This window comes from Microcebus murinus, chromosome 2 (genome assembly GCF_040939455.1).
Source record: "Microcebus murinus isolate Inina chromosome 2, M.murinus_Inina_mat1.0, whole genome shotgun sequence".
Classification (NCBI taxonomy): Eukaryota; Metazoa; Chordata; class Mammalia; order Primates; family Cheirogaleidae; genus Microcebus; species Microcebus murinus.
Genome location: NC_134105.1, coordinates 20,029,299 through 20,052,158, shown reverse-complemented (window position 1 = coordinate 20,052,158; position 22,860 = coordinate 20,029,299). Strand labels below are relative to the sequence as shown.

The window sequence follows — 22,860 nt, the reverse complement described above, 5'->3', positions numbered from 1 at the left end:
TAAACTCTAAAAAATTAATATACTTAGGTTTTTAATCACCAACAAACAGAATTCCAATCCATTAAACATAAAAATTTCCATTAAAGTACAAAAATATCTTACCTATACATCCTGAATAAAGTATTAATGCCTTGAATTACCAAAGATAAGCATGTAGAGAGAGGAGCTTAAAATAGTACCCACTGAAGCCACCTTAGTGAAATGCATCATATATTAAATTCAGTACTCAGAACTATTTATAGCACATACAGTTTTATCCTTCCTTTAAAAAGGACCTTATCTGTACACTGTCTTTTGAGAGTATCAATCTGAAGGTACAGGACTTGCAGGAATTATTTTGTACAAAATTCTCCACACCCCAAATTAAAAAGTTCAAAGTCTTTATTGTTCTTTTTATTTCTTAGAATGCATAGACTTCTCAGCTAATGCAGAATACTGATTGTTTGTTATCAGGGTTGAAAGCAATGACAATTAGACATTTGAAATAATTGCAAAAAATGTCCTTGGGTTTCCATGTTATAATACCAAACTAAACCTTTTTCAGAGGTATCTCATTTTAAGCTCAGTCTTCTTTTCCATTCTGATAAATATGATTTTGAAAGATCAGCATTTTTAAGAGCAGGAGGTAAAGCTATTACAATAGAGAAAAACAGAGAAATAATAGAGAAACAAGATAAAAACATTTAGAAAGCAATGTTGATTCACTTGTAGGGGAGGAAAAGACAGGCTGGAGACTTCACATATTTCAAACTTGTTGATTTCTAGCCTCTTGATCTCAAAATCCCAGTATTATTAGTGAAGCCTCACAATAATAGCCAAAGAGCATTGCCATTCCTAGTTTACTAAATAGACAACACACAGGGGACTTTTAAAACTCAGGGCAATGAAGTTGACTATTGATGATCTTATACTTTGATTCACTGCCACACTTAAAAGTACTCCCTGCCCACCACTCAAAAAGCAGCATTTACATTGTCTTTGAATCCTCACTATATTATTAAAATGAAGTAATGTTATTTGGATGTTAACAATCTGACTTAATGAACTATATTTAGCTCATACCCTCCTCAGGCCCTTCAGGCATGCTGTTCTCTCTACTTATAATGCTCTTCTCCCCGCTATTTGAAGGCTGTCTCAGCTCAGATGTCACCCCCTTGGAGAGGCCTCTCCACACACCCTACCTAAAATAGCGGCCCTTATTCCCCCAGATACCTTCACAGGACTACTGCAGGTATTATCTTTTGTTTACCGGTTTATTGCCCTTCTTCCCTATTCCTCTCCCAGCTAAAATTCAAGTTCTGTTAGTACAGAAACCATCTTCTTTATCACTGTATATCCAATAGTACCTGGCACATAATAGGTAGTAATAACAGTTTTTTTAATGAATTAATTTCAACTGATTATATCTGACAAATATAAACTACAAAGGCATTCTCTAAATGTATTCAAGTACATTTACTCCAAATGCATGATATTCATCGATTTATTCAACAAATACTTAACAAGCACCTAGCACAGGTCCTATGCTAGGTGGTAGGGACATAATAAACAAAAGAAAACAGACAAGGTTTGTGTCATCATGGAATTTACATTCTTGACTCAACTTTAACTAGTACAATAAAAGAAAAATTAAAGAGGAATCTTACTTAAAATATGAGCTAAACCTAGAATAAATATGTACGCATGGAACAAAGCAGTGAAAAGGGGAGAAAGCTAAAGTGCACTGGGAACTGTTTCTGTGCCAGGTCTAATGTTAGAGTATATCTATAGTATCTCAACTAAGCCTTTCAATAACCCTGCAAAGAAAAAGGAATCATCTAATCTTATAGTTGAGAAAATCGAAACTCAGAGAGTAATTTGTCCAAGGTCATGCTTCTAGTAGGTAGCAAACCACTATAAGTAGTACTGACATACATAAAGGTATACGGGTTGAATATCCCTCATCCAAAATGCTTGGGACCAGAAGTGTTTTGGATTTTGGCCTTTATTTGGATTTTGGAATATTTATATATACATAATGAGATAGATATCTTAGGGATAGGACCCAAGTCTAAACACAAAATTCATTTGTTTCATATACAATTATACAAATATCTTGTAAGTAAGTTTATTTACTTATTTCTCTCTCTCTTTCTCTGTTTCTTTTTTTTTTTTTTTTTTTTTTGAGACAGAGTCTCACTTTGTTGTCCAGGCTAGAGTGAGTGCCATGGCGTCAGCCTAGCTCACAGCAACCTCAAACTCCTGGGCTCGAGCGATCCTTCTGCCTCAGCCTCCCGAGTAGCTGGGGCTACAGGCATGCGCCACCATGCCCGGCTAATTTTTTATATATATATTAGTTGGCCAATTAATTTCTTTCTATTTATAGTAGAGACGGGTCTCGCTCTTGCTCAGGCTGGTTTTGAACTCCTGACCTTGAGCAATCCGCCCGCCTCGGCCTCCCAAGAGCTAGGATTACAGGCGTGAGCCACTGCGCCCGGCCTCTTTCTCTGTTTCTTTATGACAGTGTCTGTCACCCAGTGTGCCTGGGTCACATTGTCTGTCACCCAAGCTAGGGTATAGTATGGCACAATCATAGCTCACTACAACCTCAAACTCCCAGGCTCAAGCAATACTCTTGCCTCAGTATCCTGAGTAGCTAGGACTACAGGTGGTGCCACTCTCTCTAGCTAATTTTTTTCTTTTAATTCTTACAGAGACAGGGCCTCACTATGGTGCTCAGGCTGATCTTAAACACCTAGCCTCAAGAGATTCTCCTGCCTCAGCCTTCCAATCTGAAGGTAATTTTATACAATAGTTTTAATAATTTTGTGCATGAAAAAAAGTCTGTGTTAAACAATTATGTGTGGAATTTTCCACTTGTGGTGTCATGTTGGCACTCAAAAAGTTTTCGATTTTGGATTTTCAGATTAGGGATACTCAGCTTGATTTTTTTTTTTTTTTTTTTTTTTTTTTTTGAGATAGAGTCTTGCTTTGTTGTCCATGCTAGAGTGAGTGCCGTGGCGTCAGCCTAGCTCACAACAACCTCAAACTCCTGGGCTCAAGCGATCCTACTGCCTCAGCTTCCCAAGTAGCTGGGACTATAGGCATGTGCCACCATGCCTGGTTAATTTTTTATATATATATCAGTTGGCCAATTAATTTCTTTCTATTTATAGTAGAGACGGGGTCTCACTCTTGTTCAGGCTGGTTTCGAACTCCTGACCTCAAGCAATCCGCCCGCCTCGGCCTCCCAGAGAGCTAGGATTACAGGCGTGAGCCACCACACCTGGCCACTCAGCTTGATTAATAAAAGGAAAAGCCTTTATGTGGGCTCTTACTGCTCATCTACTCAAATTATTTTATGTTAAGCATTAAAAATATCTTAAATGATAAAAACATTTAGAGAAGTATATTTTCTAGTCTCATTAGTAAGTCACCCAAATTACTCTGAGCTAATGAAGTATGCAATTCAGTCTTTATAAACATTATATGAAACATTTACCAACCAATATACATTCTTAATTTGTTACCCCAGAATGAGGCATACTTGTACTTAAATAAAGGAAATACAATTGCCTTCAATTCCTCTTTATATCAGGAGTAGGCTAATTTTCCAAATTCCAACTGATTTTTCCAAAATTCTTTTTCTTTAATCTCTAAAGTGATCAAACTTGAAATAGATACCTAAACAGCAGTTATTCTAAAAAGGTAAAGATTTCACTTGAGAGCACTCTTTTACTTCATTCTTCTTTGCAAAAATAAACAAGAAATCCTTAGGATGTAGCACTATTCTCCTCAGATTTCAGATATGGCACCTTCACTCACCTTACTGAAAAGAAATAGAAACCATTTCTATATTAAGATTTTCCTACACCACTGAAAGATCTCTCATACAGAGAGATCTCATAAAGATCTATTAAAAATTACCTTTTGTGAAAGTTTTAGCAAATATGAAAATCACTTAAACTCCACTTCTAATCATATTTTAATTGTATCATTCAATAAAGGAAGAGTATTCTTGTATTTTACAATTTTTTCTTATAGTTTTAAAAATAGAAAATATCTTCTAAGTATATTCCCACAATTGCTTTCACATGAAAGAAAATAGCTGAATGAGTATAAGTACTCTTTGGTTGTTAAACACATATGCAAACACACAGATGGTAACATTCCATATGTTATATGTGTGCTTATTAAACTTTAATGTGCATCAATCACCTAGCCGTCTTGTTAAAATACAGATTCTGATTCAACAGGTCTGGAATGCCTACTGAATACATTTAGAGTAGCAAGGCATAGAAAACCACTACAATCACTTCGGGAATGTACCTCAAAATGCCTAAGAAACAAAGATGGTAAAAAGTTGCTTTTAGGCCGGGCGCGGTGGCTCACACCTGTAATCCTAGCTCTTGGGAGGCCGAGGCGGGCGGATTGCTCAAGGTCAGGAGTTCAAAACCAGCCTGAGCAAGAGCGAGACCCCGTCTCTACTATAAAATAGAAATAAATTAATTGGCCAACTGATATATATATATAAAAAAAATTAGCTGGGCATGGTGGCGCATGCCTGTAGTCCCAGCTACTCGGGAGGCTGAGGCAGAAGGATCGCTTGAGCCCAGGAGTTTGAGGTTGCTGTGAGCTAGGCTGACGCCACGGCACTCACTCTAGCCTGGGCAACAAAGCGAGACTCTGTCTAAAAAAAAAAAGTTGCTTTTAGAAATTAGAATATGAACAATGGGAAAATACTTGACACAATAAATGCTCAACAATGCTTGCTGAATTAATAAATGAAGCAAAGAATGCAACATATGACATGTAAAAGCTAAACCATTAACATTTTTTATAACTCTTTTTGGTGCTTAATCAGACCTCCCAATTTTTAGCCACAGAGCTATGGCAACTCCAAGTTTGCCATGCAGCTGTGTGTGACACTTGCCCAGATTCAGTGTTCTGAGTATCTTCATTGATTTGATCTCTTTGGCACATTTAGGAAGGAATGATTAAGACAGGAGCAGATCATAATCCCAAAAGACACAACCCCTAATACTATAATCCTGAGTGTTGAAATCTCAAAAGACCAAAATTCTGAAAATATAATTCTAGAAAAAATAATTTTAAAATTCTTTAAGATATATTTATTTGCATTTTTAAAAGGGAATTCATTTGAGCTATATGCAAAAACACAACAGAACACTTCATAGGCCACTTTACGCAATAAAATAAGCAATAATAACATACATATTTTTGCAAACATATACACTCAGATATACTAACAACAGTCACATGGATATAAGTTATGAGCAGACAAATCATATTCATAAAGAAATAGTTTATATAACTACAATCATCTGAAATACCGTAACTGACAACCTAAGTCTTGACAAGATCAATCAAAAACTGGAATAAGTCACCATCACATATACAATTGCCCAAAGAGCTGAGACCTAGAGAAATTTTATCTTTCATGATGCAGAAGTACAAAAAAGACATCACTTCATTTACTGAAGAAGTTTCAACATTTCTATGTGCACGCACAATGCTTACACACAAAGTCAATTTAGTAATAATGCACCTCTGTAGAATCAAATTTGCAAAAAATGCATAAAGCAAACTAGAACTCTCTAAAATCTCACACAATGTATACCTCCTATATTGGAAATAACACAAAGATGAAATACATAGCATAGTGAATTGTAAAAAATAATGCTGACAATTTAAAATGGTGGAGAAAAAACCCAAAAATTACAAAAACTAAAAAAAAAAGCTGAAAAGAAAATTCAACATATGAAAAAGTGTATTAGAGGGATAGATTATGGGCAATTGCAAAGAGGCAGTCCATAAGAGCTGGTTGACTTTCATGATTATCAACCCTATTTTGACATCTTCCATTGTGATGAATAGCTGCTTTTTTACTTTTAGTGTATGCCTCTCCTCAGAGAGTAAGTTCATATTCATTTTCTATGTGGTGTTGCTCTTTTTGAAATTCTATAATTCAATGTATATGGACATGAGTATTCGTAAATTTTCGCATCTTCTGTGCCATGCTTTCATGTTGTTTTGGGCATGTAGAAATCTATTTCGCATGCACTCATATAAATACCACAAATTTGGCAGAAACAATACTGGTGACTAAACAGTAACACCGTTGGTGGCATCTTTGTCCTACCATGCACATAATTATTTTCAAACCAGTCAGTAACGTCACTGGCTTCTTCGGGCAAATTTGGCTTTAATTTACTAAACACTCCTGGGATATTATTAGCTGGAAGAAATGCCAATGCAGGCAAATGACACACTTTTAAACTGAAGTTTTCATCATTGCTATTTTTTTTTTTTTTTTTTTTTTTTTTTTTTTTTTTTTTTTTTTTTTTTTTTGCGTAGCCTGAACATTTGTATATCATTGCTATTAATATATCTCCTGGCCAATCCACTCATCTGAATTTTCTGCCAAATGCATTGGGCTGAATGGAAAAAAAAACTTTAATGGAAACGCCTTAAAATTAATCTTAGATCACATCTAATTCCAAATCTGTCATTATGATCTGGGCATCCAACTGAAATCCATTTTCTTCTGCAAAATCCACCAAATCTTTAAACAAGCCTTTATAAAGTGCCTCACTTTTCAAGTTATTAATACATAATGTGCATATAAGTCCAAAACAGAGCCATGAATTGCATATAATTGATAAAATTAAATTGATAAAAAAACAGCCAGCAAGGTGGCTGACATCTATAATCCTAACACTTTGAGCAGCCAAAGTGAGAGTATTGCTTTGAGGCTAGGAGTTGAAGACCAGCCTGAGCAAGAGCGTGATCCTGTTTCTACAAAAAAACAGAAAAATTAGCCAGGCGTGGTGGCGTATGGCTATAATCCCAGCTGCACAGGAGGCTGAGGCGGGAGGATTGCTGGAGCCCAGGAGTTGGCGGTTGCAGTGAGCTCTGATGACGCCACTGCACTCTAGCGAGGGCAACAGCATGAGACCCTGTCTCAAAAAAAAAAAAAAAAGATATAGAGGCTGAGGAAGGGGTTAAAAAACAAAAACAGTGGGGACAATTTTGAAAGTGCCATCTATTAGCCAAAGTGAAACATATGCTAGTTTTTCTAAGTTAGATTTAGTGGTAAATATAAGTCTATCTTCTTGATAGTCAAATCCCTAATCAAGAATAGTTCACCATTTAATGAGTTTTGTGACACTAGAGGAACCTCAATATCAGCAAGTGTTTTTGGTTCAGAAGGTCACTGAGTTTGTCTAATTATTTTTATTCTTTGACAAAGGGTGTTTTTTGAAGGCAAGCATGGTGCTATGTGTGATGGGGCAGAATAGTTTAGCAGGGGAGGTTTCTTGTGTTTTTCATCTGTGTTTTCACTTCTATAATCTTCAAAACACTCGCTGTACTTTTATTTGAAGAATGGTTGTAGTCTATACATTTCGCAAATATATGCAGTTCATTTGAAAGTTTGGTTATTGCTTGGCCATTGCAATTAAGCAATTTTGTGTTTTCAGAGCACCAATAATAATTAGCTTTTAAACTTTTATCTTGCACAAGTAGCCTCATACACTTATCACAGTCTTTCTGCAAGGGAACTATTTCACACGTCTCTTCCATTGTGTTGTAAGGAATACAGTAGTAAGAATCAATGATATTCAGCTTCCCTCCCCAGTACCAAATCTGTGTTAGGGTTCTCAAGAGAGACAGAACCAATAGGATATATAGATATATGAGAGGGGATTTGTTAGGAGAATTGGCTCACACCATTATGGAGGTGGAGAAGTCCCAGGATATGCTGTGTGTAAGCTGGAGACTCTAGGATGTCAGTAGCATGGCTCAGTCCATGGCTCAGAACCAGGGAAGCTGATGATCTAACTCTCACTCTGAGGCTGAAAGCCTGAAGACCTAGGGGGCCACTGGTGTAAGTCCTGGGGTCCAAAGGCTGGAGAGCCTGGAGTTCTAATGTTCAAAGCAGAAGAAGTCTGTCTCAGCTCTCAGAGAGAGACCAATTCACCTTATGTATTTATTCCCTCTAGCTCCCAGCTGATTGGATGGTGCCCACCAACAAGGAGGGCAGATATTCCCCCATCTAGTCCACTCAGACTCACATACTAATCTCCTCTGGAAACATTCCCACAGACAACCCCAAATATCAGGTTTTGAAGTATTCCTTAATCCAGTTGACACCTCTAAAATTAAGTCCACAAACCTATCCCACATCAACTTGGTACCCCTGTGAATCTCCTTACACCATACTTAATTTCCAAATAAAAATAATAGCAAAGTAATAGTTCCATCTAACATGATACAACTATCATATGATTGTGATTTGGAGGATTTTAGATGTTAGGTGGTTTTAGTCTTTAGGGATTTTGATCTTTCAGGATTTTGACATTTGAGATTATGGGGCTTGATATTATATCTCTTGGGATTATGATCCAAAACCAGTTAAGACGTATGAAAAATTAGAGAATAACATCTATCAGTACAGAATCAAGACATTTTGTCACATAATTGGACATATATAAAAAACAAGCTGAACATAAGTAAAGAACAGATGAGAACACAACATAAAGAATAAGCACACAAATAGAATGGCAAAATAATTTTATTAGAACATATTGAAACTAACTTCAGGTAATATTATGTATTAAATGCTAGAAAACAATCAGAATTCAAACAGTGCAGTACTTAGCAGAGATGGTACACCTCAGTCTATGCAAGAAAACAATAGATAAAAATGAATAAGGACAGTTGCATGAATACATGTTCTTTTTAGCTCTGTACACATGGGTAGCAATGCTGTTAGTTAAGAGCCAAAAAAAAAAAAAAAGAGAGAGAGAGAGAGAAAGAAAGAAAGAAAGAAAGAAAGAAAGAAAGAAAAGAAAGAGAGAATTTAAATTGAAACTGATAAACCAGGCTGGTATCATTGGCTAGTTCAAAGGTTGATCTGAATCAAACAAATAAAAAATAGCAAAAAGAAAAAAATCCTATGGCCCACTTACTAAAAGCAAATAAACTTGTTCTGACTTATCAGTTATACATGCAGCCAAGTTCTTCACATTACAAAAGATAGGATGAGTAACCAGAGAAAAAGACACAAAGACATCAAGCAGCAAAAACAGGATAAATGCTCTACAAACAGGCTCTTCCTGTGTAAATGACACTATTTTCAGTCTAGATACAAAATCCAAAAGGAGGTATCTATTTACTTAATGTCAGAAAGAGGTCTTTTGATTTAAAAAAAAAAAAAAATCAACACAGTGCTGAAAACAAAGTGATGAATTACCATTCCATCTCAATTCTAATCCTCTAAACCCTAGGAATTATACTCTATCTGGTATCAAAGATACACTTTCTTTAATAGTGTGCGGCTATAAACTTCAGGCAAATCACATGTTTATAAACCCCATACTGAGCAGATTGAAAAGGCTGGATGATATCTTTAATCTTTTTTTAAAAAATCTCTTTGTAACATTAATACAGTCAGTGCTCCATTAATACTTCTTGGATAGAAAACTTAGTAAAAACACTACAGTTTGGCAGCATTAAGAAAATTCCCTTATAATCACCATTTAGGGATGAAGTTTAATGATTTAATTATTCATAATAATCTTCAAATTAGCTCACTAAACATCTATCAGTGTTTACTATGTGCTAACCATGTATGAGATTTTGGCTCAGCTCTCTGAAAGGGACCAAAAAAGAATAATACACAATTCTTAAGGAGATAGAACGTATATACAAATAACTAAAACACAAGGCAGTACCTGGTACTTAATCAAAGCCTTATGAGTGAAGCATTACAGAACTAGAACTTTCAACTAGAGTGACTGGGAAAGGCCACATTGAAAAGGTGTTTTTTAAGTTGTGCTTTGAGGGATGAGTATAGATGTCAATCAATACAGAAAGAGACTTGAGGTGCAATGGGCAACTGGAATTCCAGGCAGAAAAATTAGCATTAGTGAGATTATTGTAGCTCCTTAGGAACCTAGCAAGAATTCCAGACTAGTTGGAATATGGCTAAAATAGGGAAATGTTCCACAGAGTTACCATTTAAGATTTGATTCTAACTGAAATAATAATAATAGTTGCTACCATTTACTGAGTACCTACCAAATGCCACACATTATTCTATGTGTTTTACCAGGTTGCCTTACAACCATTCTATAAGGTAAACATTCTAATTTACTAGATAAATAAACACGCTCTGGAAGGTTAAGAAATTTGTGTCAGACAACTGAGCTAAGCCATACTTTAATGAAACTATTATAATACTACAGGGTAGTGATTCTATTGTAAATTCTCAGGCTAGTCTCTGTGAAACATGGCACTTCAGATGTTTGTACCTCAGATATGCTTCTCTGGTAAAGAACCCCTATTTACTGAGGGGTTATAGACAGGCTATTTAATCTGGCCAAGACCACCTCTATTCTCACCAGTTTTAAATCCACCACTCATGTACATGTTTCTCTTTCCATGCAGAGTGTATGTGAAGATGGAATGAGGAGATAAGGAAAGATAGGCAAAGAAGACAGGTTATGAAAGGACTTGAGTATCATGCTAAATAGTTCAAACTTTATCCTGAAGCAGTGGAATGCCATTGAAGGTTTTTAAATAGGTAAGTAGATAAACAAAGTGAAGGCAAAGGAGGCTAGAAGCAGAGAGAAATTGAACAAATGCCTGGGTAAATTCAGGTTATCAGTGAATATTCACAATGGGAATCCCTCGGGAAGCTGAAGTCAACACTGGGCAGAGAAACTTGAAAAGCCTTGCAACCAAGTTAAGAACTACTGCTGCCCTTAGTTTCTCTAGTTTACTGTCATTAGCCCACTTCTTATTAACCCAGGCAGTTTCATGTCTGAGCCTAAAGGCATTTTTGTAAAATATCTCCCATGGCCCACTCTGATAAATGGCTTAATGAAACACATATGGTAACAGAACCAAAATAGAAAAGAGAAGAAAGATGAATTATTTCACAAGCATCTCAATACAACATGTCCAAAATTAAATTCTTAATTCTCTGTTTTTCCTATCCCAGTAAATGGCTCAATCATACTATCAAACCAGAATCCCAAGCACTACCCTTGTCTTAGCCATTTCCCTTCCCAATCAACACAGCGCTGAAAACCTCCAAAACATATTTAAAGTCTACCTCCAAAACATATTTAGAACCAGTACACTTTTCACCTCTTCCAGTATCATGTTTGTGCAAGTGTTCTTCATTTCTCACTTGAACTACAGGTTCTTCAGTGATCTGGCTTTTGCCTCTCCCACCAACCTCACCAACCTCCATCCTTGCAGGTTACCCAATTTGACAATAGTTCACAAGAAAGGGATCTTAAGGTCTTGACAGAACATGCCTCAACAGAAATAAATTTGTAAAACAGCTAACAATGTCTAGCTCCACTTTTTTTTTTTTTCCACAAGAAACTGATCTTTACTCAACAAAGTTCTACACAAGTGGAATCTCATGCTGCCTCGGCACCAGTCCCCTCCACTTTTAGATTTATAGTAACTAGAGCATTCATTTGACTCTTCCTTATGTATTTTCTGAGAATGTTATGATGTTCTAAGCATTGTGGTAAAGAGTGGGGCTACACTAATGAGAAAGGCAAACAAAGTCTCTAACCTCCTGGACTTCATTCTATTAAGAATATTATGGAAAGTAACAATTCCTCAGTTCTCAGTATTTATATTGCATCTTTTTTTGTTTGGTTTGGTTTTTTGTTTTTGGAGACAGGTTCTCACTTTATTGCCTGGGCATGAGGGCAGTGGCATGATCACAGTTCACTGCAACCTCAAACTCCTGGGCTCAAGTGATCCTCCTGAGTAGCTGTGACTACAAGTGCACCCCATCACCCTGGCTAATTTTTTTCTACTTTTTTATAGAGATATGGTCTTGCTATGTTGCTCAGGCTAGTATACCGCATCTCAAATCTTACATTCAGTTCTGGGTAGTTTATTTTAAAGAGACTAGAATCTGTCAAAGAAGAGACAGAAGATAATGATGAATCACGCCTGTAATCCTAGCACTCTGGGAAGCCGAGGCGGGTGCATCATTTGAGCTCAGGAGTTCAAGACAAGCCTGAGCAAGAGCGAGACGCCATCTCTACCAAAAAAATAGAAAGAAAGAGGCTGGACAACTAAAAAAAAAAAAAAAAAAAAAAAAAAAAAATATATATATATATATATATATATATATATATATATATATATATATAATTAGCCGGGCATGGTGGCTCATGAGCCCCACCTACTCGGAAGGCTGAGGCAGGAGGATTGCTTGAGCCCAGGAGTTTGAGGTTGCTGTGAGCTAGGCTGATGCCACAGCACTCTAGCCCAGGCAACAAACTGAGACTCTGTCTCAAAAAAAAAAAAAAAAGAAGATAATGATGAAATTTGAAATCATGTCATAAGGTAAATAATTTAAAGATATTGGAACCTTAACCTAGAAAGAAAATGCACATCAGGGATGTGATTGTGGTTGCTGCCCTCACAAAGTTTAAGAGCTGCTAAATTCCATTTGATTCTTAAGGACAGAATTTATTAGTCCATGGCAATTACAAAGATAGAGCTTTCATATAAATAAAGTAAAAGGAAAAAATTCCTAAGAATTAGAGATATTCAAAAATTAGATGGGGTCGGATCCTAGCATTCTGGGAGGCTGAAGCGGGAGGATCACCTGAGCTCAGTCAGGAGTTCAAGACCAGCCTGAGCAAGAGTGAGATCTCAACTCTATTAAAAATATAAAAAAATAGCCTCTACTAAATATAGAAAAACTGGGCATCATAGTCTGTGCCTTTAGTCCCAGCTACTCAGGCTGAGGCAGGAGGATCACTTGAGCCCAGGAATTTGAGGTTGCAGTGAGCTAGGCTGACACCAGCACTCTAGCCCAGGTAATAGAACAAGACTGTTTGTTTGTTTGTTTATTTATTTATTTATTTATTATTTATTTATTTATTTATTTATTTTGAGACAGAGTCTCACTTTGTCACCCAGTTGAGAGTGACTGTGGTGCCGTCAGCCTAGCTCACAGCAACCTCAAACTCCTGGGCTCAAGCAATCCTGTTGCCTCAGCCTACTGAGTAGCTGGGACTACAGGCACGCACCACCATGCCCAGCTAATTTTTTCTATATATATTAGTTGGCCAATTAATTTCTTTCTATTTATAGTAGAGACGGGGTCTCGGTCTCGCTCTTGCTCAGGCTGGTTTTGAACTACTGAAGTCGAGCAATCCACCCGCCTTGGCCTCCCAGAGTGCTAGGATTACAGGCGTGAGCCACTGAGCCTGGCCTAAGACTATGCTTAAAAAAAAAAAATTAGATGGGCTGCTTGGGAATAATAAGCTTATAATCACCAAAAATATTCACTCATATGCTGAATGCCCATCTGTTGTGGATGCCAGGGAAAAGATTCTTCCAGCAAGTGGGTCCTTACATTAACTGAACTCTAAGGCCCTGTCCAATGCTGAGATTTTACAAATAGGAAAGAAAGTAAGAAAGAAAACAAAAGGGACATTAAAGTATTTATATAAATGGGTTATTTCTTAAAAGGCTATATCATAAAATCAGAGTTACCATTTGAATTAGAAGTATAGGGGGGGAAAAACAGAAATAAACAATAAAAGGCCCTTTTACTTCTACATTAGACAACAGAATCCAGTGGCAATTTTTCAGACAGAAAGAAAAAATGCTCAAGTACTAAAGTTTAAAAAATATGCTAGGAAATAGCTTGTTTCCCAATAAAATCAATACCTCCAAAACCACAGGAAAGTATCTTTACTTTATTAACTCAATTTAACTTCACTAATTAGCACATCTAGAAAAACAGGATAATCACCAATGTGTTATTCAGATGAAAATGGTAATTTAAAATATTGAAAAGAGTATCTTCATAATTCTCCCTCCATCCTCTTGAAATTATTTGGATCTTAAACTACTCTGTAAGAAGACTTCTAAAAGAATACTTGCCATATTGAGTGAATCGGGAATGTCACAAAGCATGAACATGCTGTTTTCAACAACTTGGTCTTTAATTTAAGTCATTTCTATGGTGACTAATACCGTTGAATCAACTCATTCAAAGATATTTTTAAATAAACAAACTCTTACTCATCTCTTCTAAGAAGACCAAAGAGTGCTCTTTACTTTTCTGCAGAATTCAAGCTTGTACTTAGAAGTTATCTAGGCAGGGTGCAGTGGCTCATACCTGTAAACCTACCACTTGGGAGGCCAAGGTGAGAGGATCATTTGAGGCCAGGAGTCCGAGACCAACCTGGGCAATAACAAGATCACATCTCTGGCTGGGCACGGTGGCTCACGCCTGTAATCCTAGCACTCTGGGAGGCCGAGGCGGGCGGATTGCTCAAGGTCAGGAGTTTGAAACCAGCCTGAGCGAGACCCTGTCTCTACTAAAAATAGAAAGAAATTAATTGACCAACTAAAAGTATATATACAAAAAATTAGCCGGGCATGGTGGTGCATGCCTGTAGTCCCAGCTACTCGGGAGGCTGAGGCAGAAGGATTGCTTGAGCCCAGGAGTTCGAGGTTGCTATGAGCTAGGCTGACGCCAGGGCACTCACTCTAGCCTGGGCAACAAAAGTGAGACTCTGTCTCAAAAAAAAAAAAAAGATCACATCTCTATAAAAAAATAGAAGCTACTTGTGAGACTGAAGCAAGGAAGACTGCTTGAGCTCAGAAGTTTGACATTGCAGTGAGCTATGATGATGCCACCACACTCTAGCCCACTCTAGCCCAGGTAACAGAGTGAGACCTTGTCACAAAAGAAAAAAAAAAAGGTATCTAGATATATTCTAAAAGTACACCACCTGGTCCTTCCAGAAGAATACACTACTGGATCAATGATTACTAGGCATCACTGACGAAAATGTAAGAAAAAAATTTAATTTTCCATAGAATTGAGTTTTACTCCCTTTAAGTATCAAAGTGTGCTGTTTTAGCCATTCTGGATGGAAATTTCTAAAATGGATAATATGTTTCCATTTTGAAAATATGTAGAACATAAATAAACCTTTGCTAATTTAGTCATCATTATGAACCTCAGATACTATGCAGTGCTAATGTCCTCAAGGGCTACTGAAGTCTGTAGGGATGATTAGCTTTGCCAAAAGGATACATGAATACTGTGCTTTTTAATTTTTTGTATATCTTTGTATATTTTGTATATTTAATAGGTTTCCTGTTTGCTCATTTGCAGTTAACTCACATTTCTTGCTAATGTAAAGGTGGCCTGCCAACAAGTAGCTTCCAATATCTCCTCTTCTGTCTACTATTAGTTAATCTACCACTGACTCAGAAACTGAATAGCCAAATGTGTTAAAATTGTGTCTATAGCCTAGGGTAGTGGCTCACACCTGTAATCCCAACACTTACGGAAGCTGGGGTAGGAGGATCGCTTGAGGTCAGAAGTTTAATACCAGCCTGGCCAACATAGCAAAACCCTGTCTCTAAAAAAATTTTTTTTAATTAGCCAGGCTTGGTGGTGTTCGCCTGTAGTCCTAGCTACTCAGGAGGCTGAGACAAGATGATCAAGTGAGCCAGAGTGAGATCCTGTCTCTTAAATTAAAAAATAAAATAAAATAAATTGTGTATAAAATAAATTCTAAGGAAGAGTAAGACTAATGCTTCACATTACTATAACTTCAATGAATTGATCTTATAAAATCTGTTTTATTCTTCAAATACCACATAAGCCTACTTTGAAGTTCCCATTATATTGTCACTAGCTGAGGCTGTTAGATAAGTGACTTTTAGGTAAATCACACCAATATAATGATCATCCTCTTTCTTTTTTTTTTTTTTTTTTTTTGAGACAGAGTCTCGCTTTCTTGCCTAGGTTAGAGTGAGTGCCATGGCGTCAGCCTAGCTCACAGCAACCTCAAACTCCTGGGCTTAAGCAATCCTACTGCCTCAGCCTCCCGAGTTGCTGGCACTACAGGCACGAGCCACCATGCCCGGCTAACTTTATATATATATATATATATTAGTTGGCCAATTAATTTCTTTCTATTTTTTATAGTAGAGACGGGGTCTCGCTCAGGCTGGTTTTGAACTCCTGACCTTGAGCAATCCGCCCGCCTCGGCCTCCCAGAGTGCTAGGATTACCAGCGTGAGCCACCGCGCCCGGCCTGATCATCCTTTCTTTATAAATAGAGATCAAATGTCTTTAATGCTGTTACTTATATAATGTGTTGCATCTATATAAACTTTTTTAGAAAACATAAAACGAAGTAATAATGTAGCCAAAAATGTAACAGAAAGAGAGAAGAACCACATAGAAAATGCTTACTAGTATCAAAACTCTCAAGGTAAATATAAACAAAGCTTGAAGACTTCTAGCTACAAAGGGGTTTTAGCTAAGACTATGGAACTTTTCTTACTCTAATTTTTATTATTTTATAGTCAACTCAATCTAATAATATTTATTTAAAATTTTTTAAACTTAAGAAATTCCCTAAGATTTATTACAGTGGCAAATTTCAATTTAAGCAGAAAACTACAATAAATTAACTGAATATCAAATGTCATCTGATTAGAGTATAAGTATGAATCAGAAACTTGTACCGGATTATGGCTTATTTTAACAGATACTCAAAATTAGAACAGATGCAGTGGTTGTCTCTCACCATTGTTAAATATGAAAATATACTATAGACTATCAGAAAACATAATACTGGCACAGAGATAAGATTTAGTAACCATGAAGTATTTCAAATAACCCATTATTTGTTAAAAGCATTCAACAAAATTATTGACTAAGCCTTATGACAATTTTCTCTTTCAAAAGGGAAGTCCTCTACTACTGTGGACTTAATTTTGAGCAATAAAAAATAATTTGTCCAGCCTGAGCAAGAGCGAAACCCTGTCTCTACTATAAATAGAAAGAAATTAATTGGCCAACTAATATATAGAGAAAAAATTAACCAGGCATGGTGGCACATGCTTGTAGTCCCAGCTACTCGGGAGGCTGAGGCAAGAGGATTGCTTGAGCCTAGGAGATTGAGGTTGCTGTGAGCTAGGCTGACGCCATGGCACTCAATCTAGCCTGGGCAACAAAGGGAAACTCTGTCTCAAAAAAAAAAAAAAAAAAAAAAGAAGAAGAAGAATTTGTTAGTGACATGAACATAACAGGAATCTTGGCAAAAAATAACAATTTCACAGGCTTTTTTTTTCTTTTTAGCTCCCATAGCATTTATCAGGTTAAATTTCACAGTTTTTATACTGAGAAAAGAGGTAGTTTACAGTCAAATATGTAAGCATATTATAAATAAATTCTAAAAACATTTTTTAAAAAAGTAGGCATGATTTCATGGCTAAAGATTCTACAAGAATATAGAACTTGTTAGTATAAGGCAATTAATTCTAGAAAGTGAAGTTCATTCACTACATTTCACAGCTACATGTTAAGTGTTAGGTTCATTTCTAAGCCTTAGGATATGGCAGTGAAATTTTCTCTATACATTCAGAAACTTTTTGAAAAACACAAGGAAATTATTAAAGACATGGTCATGAAAAACAGCGAGATTATAGAGACATATGAACAAAATATATCCTAATATTCTAGGCATCATGCTGAAAGCTACGCTTACAAAAAAATAAGATATGAGCTGGGCGCAGTGGCTCACGCCTGTAATCCTAGCACGCTGAGGCAGGCAGATTGCTCAAGGTCAGGAGTTCGAAACCAACCTGAGCAAGAGCAAGATCCTGTCTCTACTATAAATAAAAAGAAATTAATTGGCCAACTAATATATATAGAAAAAATTAGCTGGACATGGTGGCGCATGCCTGTAGTCCCAGCTACTCGGGAGGCTGAGACAGAAGGATCGCTTGAGCCCAGCAGTTTGAGGTTGCTGTGAGCTAGGCTGATGCTACGGCACTCTAGCCTGGGCAACAGAGTGAGACTCTGACTCAAAAAAAAATTTAAAAATAAAAAATAATATGATATAGCTTCTATTCTCAAAGAATATATAGTTTATTTAAAAAATCAGGCAAAGGCCAGGCACAGCGGTTTATGCCTATAATCACAGCACTTTGGGAGGCCAAGGCAGGAGGATCTCTTGAGACGGAGAGCTTTGAGACCAGCTTGGGCAACATAGTAAGACCCTGTCTCTACAAAAAATTTAAAAAATTAGCCAGGCATAGTGGTGCACACCTGTAGTCCCAGCTACTTGGGAAGCTGAGACAGGAGGATCACTTGAGTCCTCGAGTTCAAGGTTACAGTGAGCTATGATCAAGATCACTGCACTCCAGCCTGGGCAACAAAGCAAGACCAGATCTCTTTAAAAAAAAAAAAAAAAAAAAAAAGCCAGGCAAGCACAAGCAGTAATGTAGTAATATAGACAAAGTAGGCAGAGCACAGAGAAAAGGCATTTGTGAGATTGACACACTGCCTACTATGCTGAGGAAGCAGGTGAGAAAAAGCATTTAAACCAGCCAGAAGGGAAGGTCTTTGACTGACAACCTAAGCTAAGTCTTAAAGGATGAGTAGGAGTGAGAAACGTGAAGAAAGAAGGAACGACCATCATCACCTGGATAAGCACTAAGAAAGAGCATGAGCACCTGAATGGGAAACAATAAGCAGTGTGCTACAGCTGGAATATAAAATACAGAATGACAGAAAATAATGGAGGATGAGACAGGTTTGAAACTAGGCAGGGGTGGATTATGGAAGGCCTTCCTTTGCAATATTCAAGAATTTATACCTTACCCTCTATAAAATAGGGAGCCATTAAAAGATAGATTGATTGATTGATCAATTTTGTAAGGTCTCATGCTATCGCCCAGGCTAGAGTACAATGGCATCATCATAGATCACTGCAACTTCAAACTCCTGGCTTCAAGCAATCCTCCTACATTGGCCTCCCAAAGTGCTGGGATTACAGGTGTGAGCCACCTTGCTCAACCTTCCATTAAATGATTTTAAACTTGGAAATATCATAGTAAAATCAGCATTAAAAAAAAATTGGTGAATGGGTGTAGGAGATAAGAGGAAAAGGAAACAAAAAAATGAGAAAGTAGAAAGTTCTATAAACAGGTTTGATGAAGATCATTAGAGCCTGAACCAACGTTGTTGAGATGGAAGAAAAGGAGATGGATTCAAAAACTACTCAGGAAAGACAGTATGACAGAGTGGATTATAGCACCAACTTCATAGTAAAAAAAACAAACAAACAAAAACACTTACTAAAGGATGATTATTCTTTTTAGATATGTTAAGGAGTCTATAGGATGTCCAAAATAGTTTAAATGTGCTAAGAGTCATTCTGAGTTAGTTTTCAAAAACAATGTTAAGTGTAAAACATAATCCTGGGTATATAAACTTATCAAACCAGGTAATAATGAAACACCACAGAATGTTAAACCTCAATCTGACTCATAAATCATCTTGTCAGTGGTTCTTTTTGTTGTCAAGAACCATCTGAGAATCTGATGAAAGCCACAGACTTTCTCCTCAGAAATATTAAAAAATAAAATTTTGCAACAATGGTTTAAGAACCCCCTGATCCATTCTCCTCAAGAGGAAAGGAGATACAACTAGGCTGAGTTACTACTAATTAGAAGCAGAGCCAAAACCACAACCCAGGCCTCTTAACTCTCAATTCCATGTTCTTTCTCCATTATTACCAGTACTTTGAAATGATTCTTTCACATTTACATTTTATTTAGTTGGTCATGCAAGGTTAAAGCCACACACATACTGGATTCAGATTTTACTGAGTACAATTTATAGCCATCATTAGGCTTCTAGATCCAATGGCATTTCTCAATAGTCAATTATTTCCCATTCATGCTAGCAGAATTGGCATTCAAAATAGTAGAAGCATTGGTGGTAGGTTTTGTTTGTTTTTATAATCTCCTTTAAAAAAACAAAACTTTGGCCGGGCGCTGTGGCTCACGCCTGTAATCCTAGCTCTTGGGAGGCCGAGGCGGGCGGATTGCTCAAGGTCAGGAGTTCAAAACCAGCCTGAGCAAGAGCGAGACCCCGTCTCTACTATAAATAGAAAGAAATTAATTGGCCAACTGATATATATATAAAAAATTAGCCGGGCATGGTGGCGCATGCCTGTAGTCCCAGCTACCCGGGAGGCTGAGGCAGAAGGATTGCTCGAGCCCAGGAGTTTGAGGTTGCTGTGAGCTAGGCTGACGCCACGGCACTCACTCTAGCCTGGACAACAAAGTGAGACTCTGTCTCAAAAAAAAAAAAAAAAAAAAAAAAAAAAAACAAAACTTGTTTTACTTTTTAAAAACTTTTCTTCCTAATGGGAATTGGTTTCTTTAAATGTAAAGAATGTGATTACAGTTTAGTTAAATTAACACTACTAGCATCTACCAAGTACAAGGCACTAAAAATGCAATGATATTTAAGAATCTCAAGGTATTCCATTAAAAGAAAATATATAAATGGCTAAAACTTTCAATAAAGGAATAGAGAACACCTTTATTTGTCCCAATACTCATTTAATTTTGCCTTAAAAAAAAATAATCTGTGGTGAGAGAGAAACCTGTACCCAACTAGTGATAGTTCAACACAGACCATGAGCAATAACTGCTCTATTAGATACGTAAACAAAAACTTATGAGTACCTCAATTGAGGGGCAATGAATGGGCTTTGGATTCTACCAGACCCAAATTCTAATCCTAGCTATACCTTTTCTAAACTAGGAACTTGAGTAAATTTATTAACTTCTCTAAATCTTTGTCTTCCTGTTTGAAAAACAGCATGTACTTTAAAAGATTGTTGCTAGGATTAAATGAGAAAATACATATAAGTGTCAGCTATCATTCTGACAGATTAAGTTTTACAGATTACATTTGCAAATTATATAAATGACATGTGTACTGTATTAGCTAGTAAATTCATTCTGCTTCATTAAAATGGAATTTGCTTCTATATCTATACTCAATATTAAGCAGGTTTTATGGTGTTGACAAAAATATACTTTATCTTAAGAATATACTGCTTCAGTAAGGGGCAGAGAAAAAATATATACTGATTCAGAACACAGTAGATCTCAATATAGGATAGCATGAATAGATTAATCAGACATCAAAATAATATAAAAAGGTTTAATACCAGATAAAAGGAAATAGGTCTCAAAAGATGTTATCAATTCTGGTTAGTAACAAACACAGCACAATTATTTGTATTTGGAGTTTAACAATAACCAGTGGAATTAAGCCTGTAGAAGACCTATGAAAAAAAGAATAAAAAAAAAAAAAAGAAAAGAAAAAATTTTAACAAATTATATTTTAAAAAATAAATAACCAGTGGAAGAGTGCAGGCTTAATTCTCTAGGGACTAGTCAATATAATTTATTATATATCAGCACCATGTCATTCTTCCCTTTTAATGCAAATACAAAATAGAAGCTAACCATCTGACTTTGGCTGATCATTTATGTCAAATAAAAAACTGGACTTTAAAATATCTTGGCACTATTAATAAAAAGAAAAGCTGAAGAGAAGTTAATGGCATGCAAAAATCTATAGCCATTTCTCTTAAACACATTTCTGGTAGCATCTTAGCACTTAAAAGATAATGTGTGATTCCTTACGTTAGTGATAAAATTACTGCCATAAGAACAGTATCAGGATATCCGTATACAAAAAAACAAATATGTGCCCCTACCTCATGCTATACATAAAAATTAATTCAAAATGCATGAAACCCTAAATACAGAGACTAAAACTATAAAATTCTTAGAAGAAAACACAGATGTAAATATTCATGACTTTGGCTTAGGAAACAGTTTCTTAGATATGACACCTACAACACAAGTTACCAAAGAAAAAAGAGACAAATTAGACCTCCTCAAAATTTTTACTTTTGTGTTTCAAAGAATACCCTGAAGAAAGTGAAAAGCCTACTCACAGAATGGGAAAAAATATTTCAAATCATATATCTGATAAGGGTCTAGTCACAGAATACACAAAGAACTTTTACAAATGAACAATAAAAAGATAAATAATACAACTTAAAAATAGGCAAAGGATATGAACAGACATTTCTCCAAAGAAGATGCACAATGGCCAGTAAATATGTAAAAACATGCTTAACATCATTAGTCCTTAGGGAAATGCAACTGAAAACCAATAGATGGCTATAATTTAAACAAACAAAACTAGAAAATCATACACTGACGAGCATATGGAGGAACTGATACCCTCATACATTGCTGGCAGGAATGTAAAATAATACAGCCACTGTGGAAAGCAGTTTGGCAGTTCCTCAAAAAACACAGAGTAACCTATATGACCCAGCAATCCCACTCCTAGGTATACATCCAACAGAACTGAAAACATGTTCAGATAAAAACTTGTACATGAATGTTCATAGCAGTATTATTCACAATAGCCAAAAAGTGGAAGGAACCCAAATGCCCATTAACTAATGACTAGAACAAAATATGGTATATTTATAAAATGGAATGTTATTCAGCAATATAAAGAAATGAAACACTGATAGATAACTACCACATGGATGACCCTTTAAAACATTATGCTAACTGAGAAAAGCCAGACACAAAATGCCACATGTTGTATGATTCCATTTATATAAAATGCCCAGAATAGGTAAATCCACACATACAGAAAGTAGAGTAGTGGTTGCCAGGGGCAGGAGGAAAGGGAAAATGGCGAATCACTGCTAATGAGTACAGGGTTTATTGTTGGGGTAACAAAATATGCTGGAATTAGATGATGGTCGCACAACTTTTGAATATATTAAAAACTAAAAAGGGCCGGGCGTGGTGGCTCATGCCTGTAATCCTAGCACTTTGGGAGGCCGAGGCGGGCGGATTGCTCAAGGTCAGGAGTTCAAAACCATCCTGAGCGAGACCCCGTCTCTACAAAAATAGAAATAAATTAAT

At 36.4% G+C, this 22,860-nt stretch overlaps 1 protein-coding gene across 5 annotated transcripts in view; it reads right to left on the bottom strand.

Moving 5' to 3' along the window:
• EPB41 (erythrocyte membrane protein band 4.1) overlaps nucleotides 1-22,860 on the bottom strand; it is a 204,283-nt gene that overhangs the window by 112,391 nt on the left and 69,032 nt on the right. The gene's annotated exons all lie outside the window — the stretch shown is intronic.